Source organism: Arachis ipaensis, chromosome B01, assembly GCF_000816755.2.
Source record: "Arachis ipaensis cultivar K30076 chromosome B01, Araip1.1, whole genome shotgun sequence".
NCBI lineage: Eukaryota > Viridiplantae > Streptophyta > Magnoliopsida > Fabales > Fabaceae > Arachis > Arachis ipaensis.
In genome coordinates this window covers 123,385,938-123,397,750 of record NC_029785.2, presented here as the reverse complement: position 1 = coordinate 123,397,750, position 11,813 = coordinate 123,385,938, and positions in this window count along the sequence as shown.

The following is an 11,813-nucleotide window of genomic DNA, read 5'->3' as shown; positions in this document are numbered from 1 at the left end:
CACTTGAAATTGGTTATTTATTATTGAACAAGGTGTTGAGCTTCATTTTCGATTTTCCATGTACATGAAAGTGATTTCCTTTGAGGAGTTGCATAGCAACCTCAATTGAGCTTGGACAGAGAAGAGTTTGTTTTAACTTGTTTATTTTGCTCGTGTGAATTATTAATATTCCTAACTAGAAAGGAATAATGATTACTTGAGCCACAGTGATATATATACTATGTTTTGAGTCGGGATTTATTTAAGTGATTGATCATATAACCTTACTTTATATGTTTCGATCCAACCCTGAGATGTCATCTGAATCACCAATTTTGCATAAATTAATAATTTTACTATAGTAAATCAACTTTGACTGGTTGAATGATCAATTTATTTATTCATTTAAACAAGTACTGAGGGGTTGAATTTTTGCTTTGTACATATAATACATAGTTGGCTTACAAAAAAGCCTTTAATAAAATTTTGATTTGCAATGAATTAATCTTTAGTTTGATTGTTATTATAAAAACTTGAATTATTAGTATTATTATCAGTTTAATCCATTTCACATTATAATATTTTTTAAATTAGTCAAGGCCCACACCACTATCTAATGAAGAGGTAAAACTAACTAATTAAGTAATTATACTTCATCACTTCTCTCAATTCACACATACACCCCCACTCTTCTCTAGCTGAATCCTTATTTTCGGAACACACATTGTCTTGCTGTGGAAAGTCGTCTTCCCCTTGTCACCGCTGAGCATCGTGCTCGGAATTGTTGCATCCTTGGCTCCCTCACCGTCGTCAGTCAATTTCTCTTTCACATCGTTGTCAGTCAAGTTCTCCTCCACACCATCGTCGTGCTCGTTGAGGTATATAGTTCCCATCTTCATGCTAATTCTTATCTTCCTCTTATTGCTTCGGTTTCTAATTTGTAACCTGTCGAGAGTGAATGGGTGCACTTTATATCATTGCTATCAGAAACAAATCACATTACTTGAAATCCGTTGGCCACAGGTTCCCCTTAATTGAATTGCTGACCATATCTAATCACATGCACTCTTTCTTGCATTTTTAGTTTATTCACCTTATGTTTAAATCCAATTCTATGAGTGTATGAACAATCACGCTAAGATTTGATGGGTTTGGGGAGGTTGCATGTTCATATCTTCCTTGTAACTAGAAAAAAAAAGATTAAAAAATATGGCCTCTGATTTATTTAATTAATTTCTGATTTAATTTCTCACAAAGGGTAATGATGGCTGTTAACTTTAAGCATAGTTTTTTAATTAAAAATATCTAAAATTTTTACACCTGTGAAAAATAGGAATATTAATAATGGTAATTAATAATCTAAGGGAATATATGTTGCTCAGTCAAATAGAGAATTAGAGAAACTAATAATTTTTTTATGTACTGTCAAATAAGTTTCATTGTTGCCATAGAATGTCCTATTCTCTTTATTAGTTTCCTCCTCTATTTACATGTTTACCTTTGGCTTTTGTTTTTTTAATTTATATGTAGTTGGATCATTTGGGAAAAAAAGGTTCCACTTATATAATTAATCTATGTACACATATATAATGTTATTTACTATCCTGTGACCTAGTTATAATATGAGTAATTCTATTAGTCTAAGACGCGGTAATTCTATTAATAGCCTGTTGATGAGAGGACTTTTGATGGTTTAGAATTCACAAATGAATTCTCGTTGCAAGTATAGTTTCTAAACCAAACAATAGTCATTTCATACAAAAATTTTGTTTGTCACAAGTAACAAACCCCTAAATTTATAAACCGAAGTATTGAACCTCGGGTCGTTCTCCCTAGGAATTACAATAGAGTATTCTTGTTATTGGCTATGGGTCGTATATTGGGGTTTTTGAGATAGGAGACAAGAAATGTAAAATGCAATGAAAATAAACTAGCAACTAATAAAACTCTAGGCAAGGTATGAGAACTAGAAGTTCTATCCTAGTCATCCTCCTCAATTGTGACCACAAATTGTCCGTTGCTACCACTTAGTTAACCTCTAACCATGGAGAAAAGTCAAGTGGATGAATCAACTTGATTCCACAAGTCCTAGCCAACTCCCAAGGGAAAGACTAGCTTTAGTGGTATCCAAATCAACTAGAAACTTCTAATTATCAATCTACAAAGGAATTAGATAACTCAAGCATCACTAATTACTCTACCAAAGCCAAGAGAAACAAAATCTACACTAAATTCCAACCAAGCATTTCATCAAACACTTGGAAGGCACTAAAGAAAAGCATAGTAAATGGATAACAACAATGAAATCTAACAACTATTTATTGCAAGGAATTAATAACAACAATCAAAAGAAACACAATTATTATGAATTACCTCAAATTGCATTAAAAGAAAATAGGATGAACAAGAGTAGATCTACAAACAAAATAGAAGAAAGTAATAACAACAATAGAAAAGTGATGAATGTAACAACATAGAATTGAGAGGTAGAAGAAGAAGAAAGCATGAATTGAAACCTAGATCTAAATTATTGAACTAAACCTAATCCTAATTCTAATCCTAGAGAGAAGTGAGAGCTTCTCTCTCTAAAACTAACCTAAACTAAACTAATGTGTGTTATGATTCAAGATGCCTTTCCCCTTCATTCCTTGGTTTTTTTAGTCTCTTTCCCGCCAAAAACTCAGCTCCAAATGGGGTTGGAAACCCTCCAAAATTGCCAGACACGTTTTCCTCTTTAAAAATCACGTGTGGTCATCGGCGCGTGCGTGCACAGTGCGCGCGCGCGCCCCTGGAGAATTTCGCGATCTGCGCGTAAGCGCATAGTGCGATTGCGCGCCCATGGGGTTTTCCAAACTTTTGGCTTTTCATGATTTCTCCATTTTGTATGCTTTCCTTTCACTCTTTTGATCTCTTCGTAGCCCTTTTCAACCTGAAATCACTTAGCAAACACGTTAAGGCATCTAGTGGAATCAAAGGCAAATCAAAATTATCAAATTAAAGATCTAAAAAGCATATTTTCACATCTAAGCACAAGTACGGGGACAATCACAAAATCATGCTATTTCCCTGAATAAATGTGATGAAAGGTTATCAAAATGCTCTAAATACAACACAAGATAAACCCTACAAAGGGGTTTATCACCTGTACATGTATATAATGTTAATTAATATCCACTGCTTAAGTATGGGAATATAATAAAAGACAAAAGGTGAAAGAGAATCAGCAATTATTTGTTTGTTAATTATTCTATTAGTCTAAGATTAATTTATGTTTTTTGGCATGTTACATGTGTTTATACTAGGATTTTATGATGCCCAGGAAAGCTTGCTATACGAAAGGCACACGAGTGGAACCACCGCGTCAACAGCCTCCAACTGCACCTCTTGCATTTTCACCATCCGCTGACGATGACTGGCTCATCCCCCTGTCCCCCAGTAATGGTGGTGTCTTCGCAGCGGCTCCTCTCTGACCCTTTCGTCCCCCCCGGAATGAACCAAGACTTGAGACACAGACCACTAACGGTGTACAAGTGACAGAACCGTGCAATGAAGACATGGACCCGGAGGCGAACGAGGTAGATTCATTTGACGAACACATCGACAGGATGTTTGCTGCTTTTGATGCTGAAGAGTGCAAAGGACGCAGAACTACTGAGTTTTGGGATGTTGATCTCATTGGTAACAAGTGTTGAACCATATGACTTTTTAATTGATTTGCTAATTATATTGTTATATTTCTCACATGTTGGGCACATTGGACACATAAATAAGATTTTATTTTTTATTGATTCTGATGGAATAATCAAGCAAGAAAAAATAAGTATCAGAAGCGGCCTCTTAATGGTAGCAAGATCATAATGAGGTTCAACGAGGAACTGCAAGCAATCGGAGATGGAGCTGGCTTATTGAGTGGCATTCTAGGAGCGTTGGGTTCTGATTATAGCAAATTTCCTATTTGTGAGAAGAGTTGGGCAAAGGTGCAGGGTAAAGACAAGGTTTATGATGATTGCATAAAGGTAATGACTTTCGACATTGTTTAATCATATCAAACCTTTCAACTTACAATTACTTACAGCTGGACATTGTCGTCCCAAGAGATGTTCCACTTTCATGAAGATAGTGGTGGTAGAATCAAGAAAATATTATTGCAACAAATGGGGAGGTCCTGGAAGGATACAAGGGGGAGGCTGTATGACGTGTATTACAAACCAACAAGGACACTTGAGCAGAATCTTGAAAACCGCCCGGCGGGAATTCCTAAAGAGTATTGGAGGTGGTTCATTGATTATCGTAATGATCCTACAACAAAGGTACCCCATTTTTTAAGTAGCCCTTGTCTTTAATCCACCCATGTTCCAGATAAATGCATATAATAACAACTAATTTTCAGTCTTAAAGATTACTTTATTGCATTCAAGATTTTTTGGAGTTATATACATTACTTTTCTAAGAAAGAGAAAAAGAACGTATATATAAGTAATACACCAAAGTAAAAGAGAAATATAAGAACATTTAACTATTTATGGTACATTCATATGTATTCATTCTATGTCTAACCAATCTTACTATTGATGACATAATAGGCGAAGTGCAGGCAAAACGCACTGAATCGAAAGAAGCAACTTTACACGCATACTCGCGGTTCTAAAAGCTTGGCTAGGGCAAGGGAAGAAGTAGTAATATAGATTTGAAATCAAGTATAGGTGCCTATCATTGTCTCGAATAATTCTCTTTTTTTAAGCAAATCATTCTTCAGTTTTGAGTTATAAGGAGTTGACAAGTGATGCTAATTTCCAAAAAAGTAATGCTGGAGCTATTAAAATAATTTTACTATTTAAGTATAATTAATTACTTAATCCTTGAAAAATAAATGGAGCAATCATTAGTTACTTAATCGATTGAGGTAAAATAAATTGGTTGGTATATAATTTGGATTTATTTATAGAGTAAAACAAGAAAAAAATATTGGAAAAAATTAAAGAAGTAAAACTTATGGTATAAATTGTATTGTCACAGTCACAAAAACAAGGGAGGAGAGTTGGTAGGGGAAAAGTATGGATCCTAAAGCACAAACGACCTGATGGCACCTATATACACGAAGAAGCTCAGAGGATTGGTGTAAGTACACTTAATCATTTATATTGTAACATGTTGCGTGTAATTATTAAATTGTCTTGAGTATGCTATATTCCTAGTATGATTGTGTATTTTTATTTACGTCAGCAAGAAAAAATATATGAGATTGAGCAACTGGATGAAACTAAAAGAATATTGTCAGAAAATGATTCCCTTGCCCAAGCTCTCGGTAAAGAGCACTCGAGTAGAGTGTGTGGCATAGGTTTTGGGCCGACACCAAGTCAACCCTTTTGTCTGAGTTGCAGCCGCCGGTGGATAGAGCTTAAATAGAAGAGGCCCAAAGGATGTTGTTTGAACTACAGGCGGAGGTGACGGCCGAAAAATTAAAAAGGAAAGCAATGGAGGATGAAGTAGCAGTAGAAAAAACGAAGAGGTAGGCAATAGAGAGTGTGCTGAGTTATCTGGTCTAACAGCAAGGTGGGGAGCTGCCACCAGACATCACTGCACGGATGAATTCTTTGGATGGACATGGCGGGAAATAGAAATTAGGATATATATGATAGTTTGTTTTTCAGTATATGTTTTGTTTATGTTAACTATGCAACATTACTTATTAGCCAAATACTTTACTTTTTTGGGTGACTATTGAAATACTTTATTGATATTAAAATAAACATGTTAGTTTGTTTCGCAGTTAAATATTCATGAGTTTTTTTGCATGCAATATAGAATTTTAGAGAAGAACGATAAGATTTTTAAAATAAAAAAATACTCCATAAAAAATATCCCTAGGTTTATAAAATAAATCAAACTAAAATATTATATTTAAAAAAGATGCGCTATACAATTAGTGGCGGTTTAAAACCGCTGCAAATAAAAACCATAAAAAACGCAACAATCAAATTGCGGCGGTTTAAGAACGTCGCAAGTAAGATGGTTCAATGTTTCTTGGTGATATAGCGGCGGTTATAAATCGCCACTAAACTAACCAACGCAAAATACCTTATTTGCGGCGGTTATGCCAGCGGTTGCTTGAAACCGCCACAGATGTCATCCCCGCGCCCTTTTGCGCTGCGCTTGCTATTTTGCTGGCGTCATGTTTAGCGGCGGTTTAAAACCACCGCAAATCGGCAACTAAACCGCCGCTATCCTCCGTTCATCCTGTAGTGATACCATAACATTTCATAATACTTACCAGAGAACCATTCTAACTAAAATTACCACTGATTCATCCAATTACGGCCTCTAGCCCAAACATAACCAAATCATGGCCTTCGGCCCAACACAAAAGCAAATCACCACTCAAACCACCAAAACCCAAACCAAACAGTTACAATCACAAGTAATAAAGTTCAAACACAATCAAGAGCAATTACAACAAGTATAGCAATTAGCAGTTAAACAGAAATATTCACATAGGCAAACCAAATATAATATGCACACCCAATCAATGTCACATAAATGCATACGATACATGCCTATCCTACTAGCCATGAGCTCACTTGTCTGTTATAATGCCAAACCTGACACATCCGGTAACTGACCCGGACATAGAACACCACATCACGGAGCAAGTGAGACCAACCACAATCCTTGCATCTACCCATACAGGTGCTTTACACCACAATCTGGATGCAAGTAGGATGAACCACAATCCTTACATCTACCCAGGCAGAAGCCTTTCACCACATCCTGGATGCAAGTGGGATGAACCACAATCCTTACATCTATCTAGGCAGGTGCTATAACACCCTAATTACCCTAAGCCTTCTCTCGCATCGTAAAGTAAAGGTTAATCAAAGGTTACGACAATTCTAAAGCTGGTACATATATATAGAAAGAAATAATATTTCTAGAAGTCCGATGAAGAATTAAGCTCAAAAACAGTTTGAAAAGTGCTAAGTGTTCACACGAAGATGCAAACTCAAGGCACACGATATACATTCAGATATCAAGACATATATAGATATATAAGAGCATAATAGTATAAAGATCTAGCCGCAGCTCGCGAAGTTTAAGCCGTCTAGCTATATGTAGACAATACAAAGTTTTTGAAAGTAAAATAGCTTATACAATATTTCTCTCAAAGTAAACCTCGAAGGCATAAATAAATACAAAAGTGAGAGATCTACACAAAATAAACCAAAAGACTTCCAAATCATAGCAAGGATCTTCCACTCTGTCACCATCAGGAAACTCACCAAGGTGGGTTGCGACCTGCATCTGAAAAACAACAACCGAATATGGTATGAGAACCGGAGGTTCTCAGTATGGTAACAGTGTCCAGTGATGTAAGATATAAGACTCTGGGACGCCAGAGGCAATCCTAGAACTTCATATCCATCACAAAATTCAAGCTTAAACTATAAGTAAATTTAAAACATTAACTTTAAAACCAAAAATGAAAGAAGGTAATCTAAAATAGTGGATTTTTAATCTAACAATTCTTCGCTGTCCCACAGCCTTTGCCAGCCTAACCGCCATGCGATCCCATCACCACCTCCTTCCGAACCTTCTCAATCCCAGTAGAATACACAGGTAATAACAATGCAAGTAAAGCACAAGTATAAGCATGTATATCAAGTAATTCAATAAGCATTTAGGCATGTTAAACACCTAGGGAAACAATACAAGTCGGCAAAGCAAACAAACAGATAGAATATGCACATGATGAATGCCTGTCCTATTTTGCTGTGATATCACATTGTCGATTCAACTGCCAACCCGACACATCTCCATGGAGATGTCGTCTTTCGGTCACGAATAAAAAGTGGGATCCCCCCATGGATATAGTGCCGGGCACACTACCCACGGATATAGTGTCGGGCACACTCTTGTGATCCGAAAGGATGCGAGCGGGATATTCTACCCCAGACCTCACATCTCAACATAAGCGGGATAAACCAACCATTTGTACGCCACCGCCGCAACCTCAACAAGATAGGATTAACCAACCGTCCTTGCCAGGCGCATAACGTCTCATCAATCTCAGTATAAACAGTAATTCAGTGGTTTTTAGAAATCATTTTATTCAGTACTCAGTAGTTCACCACTTCCACAATTCGTATCAATAATCATCAATACAATACTTTGCCCTCTCACTCAACCAAATCCATCCTCGGTACTCCAGAAACCTAAGTCTCCATTTTCTAAACTTTTGCAAGAAAATACCTAATTGAATCCACCTAGAGCCTTCTCTATGTTTTGACACCTAAAAACAAGCTAAAGAGTCTTAGATAAATGTCACAGAAGTTTACAAGCTTGTCGGGAAGGTAAAACAGTTGAAAATAAGATTTTTAATGAAAAACAGAGCAGTGTGCGTACGTATAGGATTGTGCGTATGCACTCCCCAAAGAATTTTCTAAAAGTGTGCGTACGCATAGAGGTGTGCGTACACACAGTAAGTAAAATTTTCCATTCTTCGTACACGCACAGATATGTGCGAACGCTATCAACAGAATGCACCTCCTAGCATGTGCGTGCGCACAAGGTTGTGTGTACGCACAGCTTGCAAAATTCCCAGGGTGTGTGTGCGCACCAGAGTGTGCGATCGCACTCAATAGAATGCATGTCCTGATGTGTGCATGCGCACCAGTGTGTGCGTGCGCACCAGTGTGTGCATACGCACGTTTTCAAAATTGCACAGGTTGTGCGTGCGCACAAAGGTGTGTGTACGCACAAGTCATGACATTGCCCCTGCTCCGAGCACGCGCACAACAGTGTGTGTGTACACACAAATCAAAACTCAATTTCTGCAACCATCACAGAAATCAAATTTTTGACACCAACTTCCAACGATCATATCTTCCTCTACAAAATTTAGATTTCTACAAAATCTATACCGTTTTAAAGCTCTTTAAATTATCTTTAATTTGATATAAAATTCATTCAATTTCAAAAACCATAGCAAAAGACATGATCTGTCAAAGTTTACCCAAAAGCTGGTTTTCACCAAAGTTCACAAAGTTTTCAACACCTTAAAGTTCACAACCAAATCAATTAAAAGCCTATTCTATCTCACTATAAAACACTACCAAATATTATACTTTACCTTTCCATCACATTTCAACCATTTCAACACCTATATCAATCAATTCCACCTCTATAACCCAAAAATTTCAAAATTTGCACATCAATGTTCAATATTAACAACTTGCACCAAATCTCACTACTCATAAGCTTCATTTATCATACCTCATCATAATCCTCATCTCAACACATCAAAACCATCACAAGCATTAACATCATCACACATTATCAATTTAACAACATCATCATGCATTATCAAATCCAACAATCAATTCAATCCAACCTATCCTATGGGTCACTAGCCTAAGTGTCCAGAAATATTATATATTACATAGAGAAAATCGAAACCATACCTTGGCTGATTCCCAATATGCACAAAATCACCAATTGGTCACACCAAGCTCAAACCAAGCCACCAATTCAACTACAAATGCTCCCAATTATCACAATTTATCAAGCTATGCACAATTAATTCATAAAATCAATACCTAGGATTTCTAAATACACAATTTCACAAGGGATAAGAGCAAGCTTACCTTTTTCGATGGTGTTTGGAGTACAAATCACTAATAGCCCAACCTTAGACACCACCTAAACAATTAAAAACACAAAATCTATTCAAAATCAAGGCCTAGATTTTTGAATTTTTGGAAGGAAAGTATAAGAGGGAAATCGAGATTTTCTTACCAGTTTGTTGGGTGGATTTTGTAGAGCTCTTCGTGCTGATCGCGTGGTCGCAAACAATGTGGCCATCGGAGCTTCGTAGCTCAAGTTATGAGCTTGGAAAATTTGAGGCGAATGGTGTCAATGGATGGTTTCTCTCCTTCTTCCCATTTCAGTTGCATGTGTTGTGTTTTGTGGCTGAGTGAGGTTCATTAATTGGGTTATATGTGTTGGGCTTAGGTCCAACTTGGGTCTAATCCAACCCGTTAGCATTTTTGGCCTAATTTCTGGCCAAACCTATAAAATTAATGCCTGGTTTCCAATTCTAAATGTTTTCCTAAGGTTTTCTACTATTTTTATTATTCTCGCACAATACCGGACCGATTTAAGCCGGTATTGCCGGTTAATTTATCGGTTCGCATTTTTATGCGGTTTTCACAGAAAAGTACATTTTCTAACTTAGAAAAATCTACTGAGTCCGAATATCATATTTAAATTTCCTAATTAATATTCTAATCCTATTTTTGGGCAATTAATTTAATTTAAATTAAGCGGTTAATTAGTCACGGTTTTTACAGGTGCCTTTCACTACATCCTGGAGTAAGCGGGATAACGCTTCAACCCTTGCATCTACCTAGGCAGGTGCCTCTCACCACATCCCGGAGCAAGTGGGACAACGCCTTAAAATCTCAACTCGGAGCAAGTAGGGCAAACCACAACCCTTATGTCTACCCAGGTGTCTCAAACCTCAACCCAGAGCAAGTAGGACTAAGTCACAACCCTTGCATCTACCCAGTCAGGTAATCAATAATCATAATCAAACTCAAATTCATAATCATAATCAAAACATAAGTCTTTATATCCCGTCTTTATCCTGATTTAAAATCATTCTTGACTCATTTACTTTCAATAATAATATATATTACATCATGCCAAGAATAGTTTTCATATCTCATTTCAAAGCTAAAAATCAATTCTTTAAACGTCATATGGGTTTACAGGGGATCACAAGCTTGCTGGGAAGGTTGAACAATCAAACACGGAGTTCTTTCAAAAAAATAGGATGTGTGCTGCAAAATTTCTAAGTTTCAATTTTAAAGCTCAGTTTTCAAACCTTCATAACTTTGTTTCAAACTGTTCTTCGAACGTCATAAACTTGTCAAACGCAGTTTTCATTCAAATCAAGTTTCACAATTTTCGAAATTCGAGAGCCAGGTTACGGCCTGTCAAGTTTAATCAGAAATCACTTTTTGCCCAAAAACTTAACACTTTCAAAATAGACTCCTTTCCAAATTCATTTTTTTTTTCAAAACTCCAATTTTCTTACATCACACCATTTAACACTTTTCCTCAAATTGTTTCCCTTTAAAACTAATACCACCTTTTATAACAGTTTTTGGAACCTCCAAAGCAACTTTACTTGAAACCCGTTTCTTTTTTATAAAACTCATTTTCACTCAACCAAAATCCCTGAATTAACTTCAAAACCATTTCAAGTTTAAACCTCTTTCATTTTTAAATCAATCACTTACTTAAATCCAAAGTTATAAAAATTTTAGTAGCACCTCTCCTAAAATCCGGACCTTACCACCCTTCAAGGGTTCCATCCAAACCACATTTCGGTATAAACATTCAAATCAGCTTTCCAAATCAATTTTCATCAACAACCACACAACAACTCAAGCAATCAATAATTCAATCAAGTAAACAGTCATATTCATCCAAAACAAACAAGTCAATCCATAAAACTCACATAATTACCTAATATATATTTTTCGCATCAATATCAATTTATAACAATTCTGTAATATAAAATAAGTTTTAAGAAAAACCCATACCTCGAATAGTCGAAACCCGTAAGCCATAAACGTGTCAAAACTCTTTTTCTCCCAGCCCGCAACAGCGGCAGCCGCAACCACAGCTCCCTACTACTTTCGCAGCAACAATAGCAACTTTAATTACGATATGTAACAACCAAAACTCAACCTTATGGAAATAATGCCACAAAAACTTCAGCAACATATAACAGAACAGCGATTAAAAGGGTTTTAGAGCAAAACAACTTA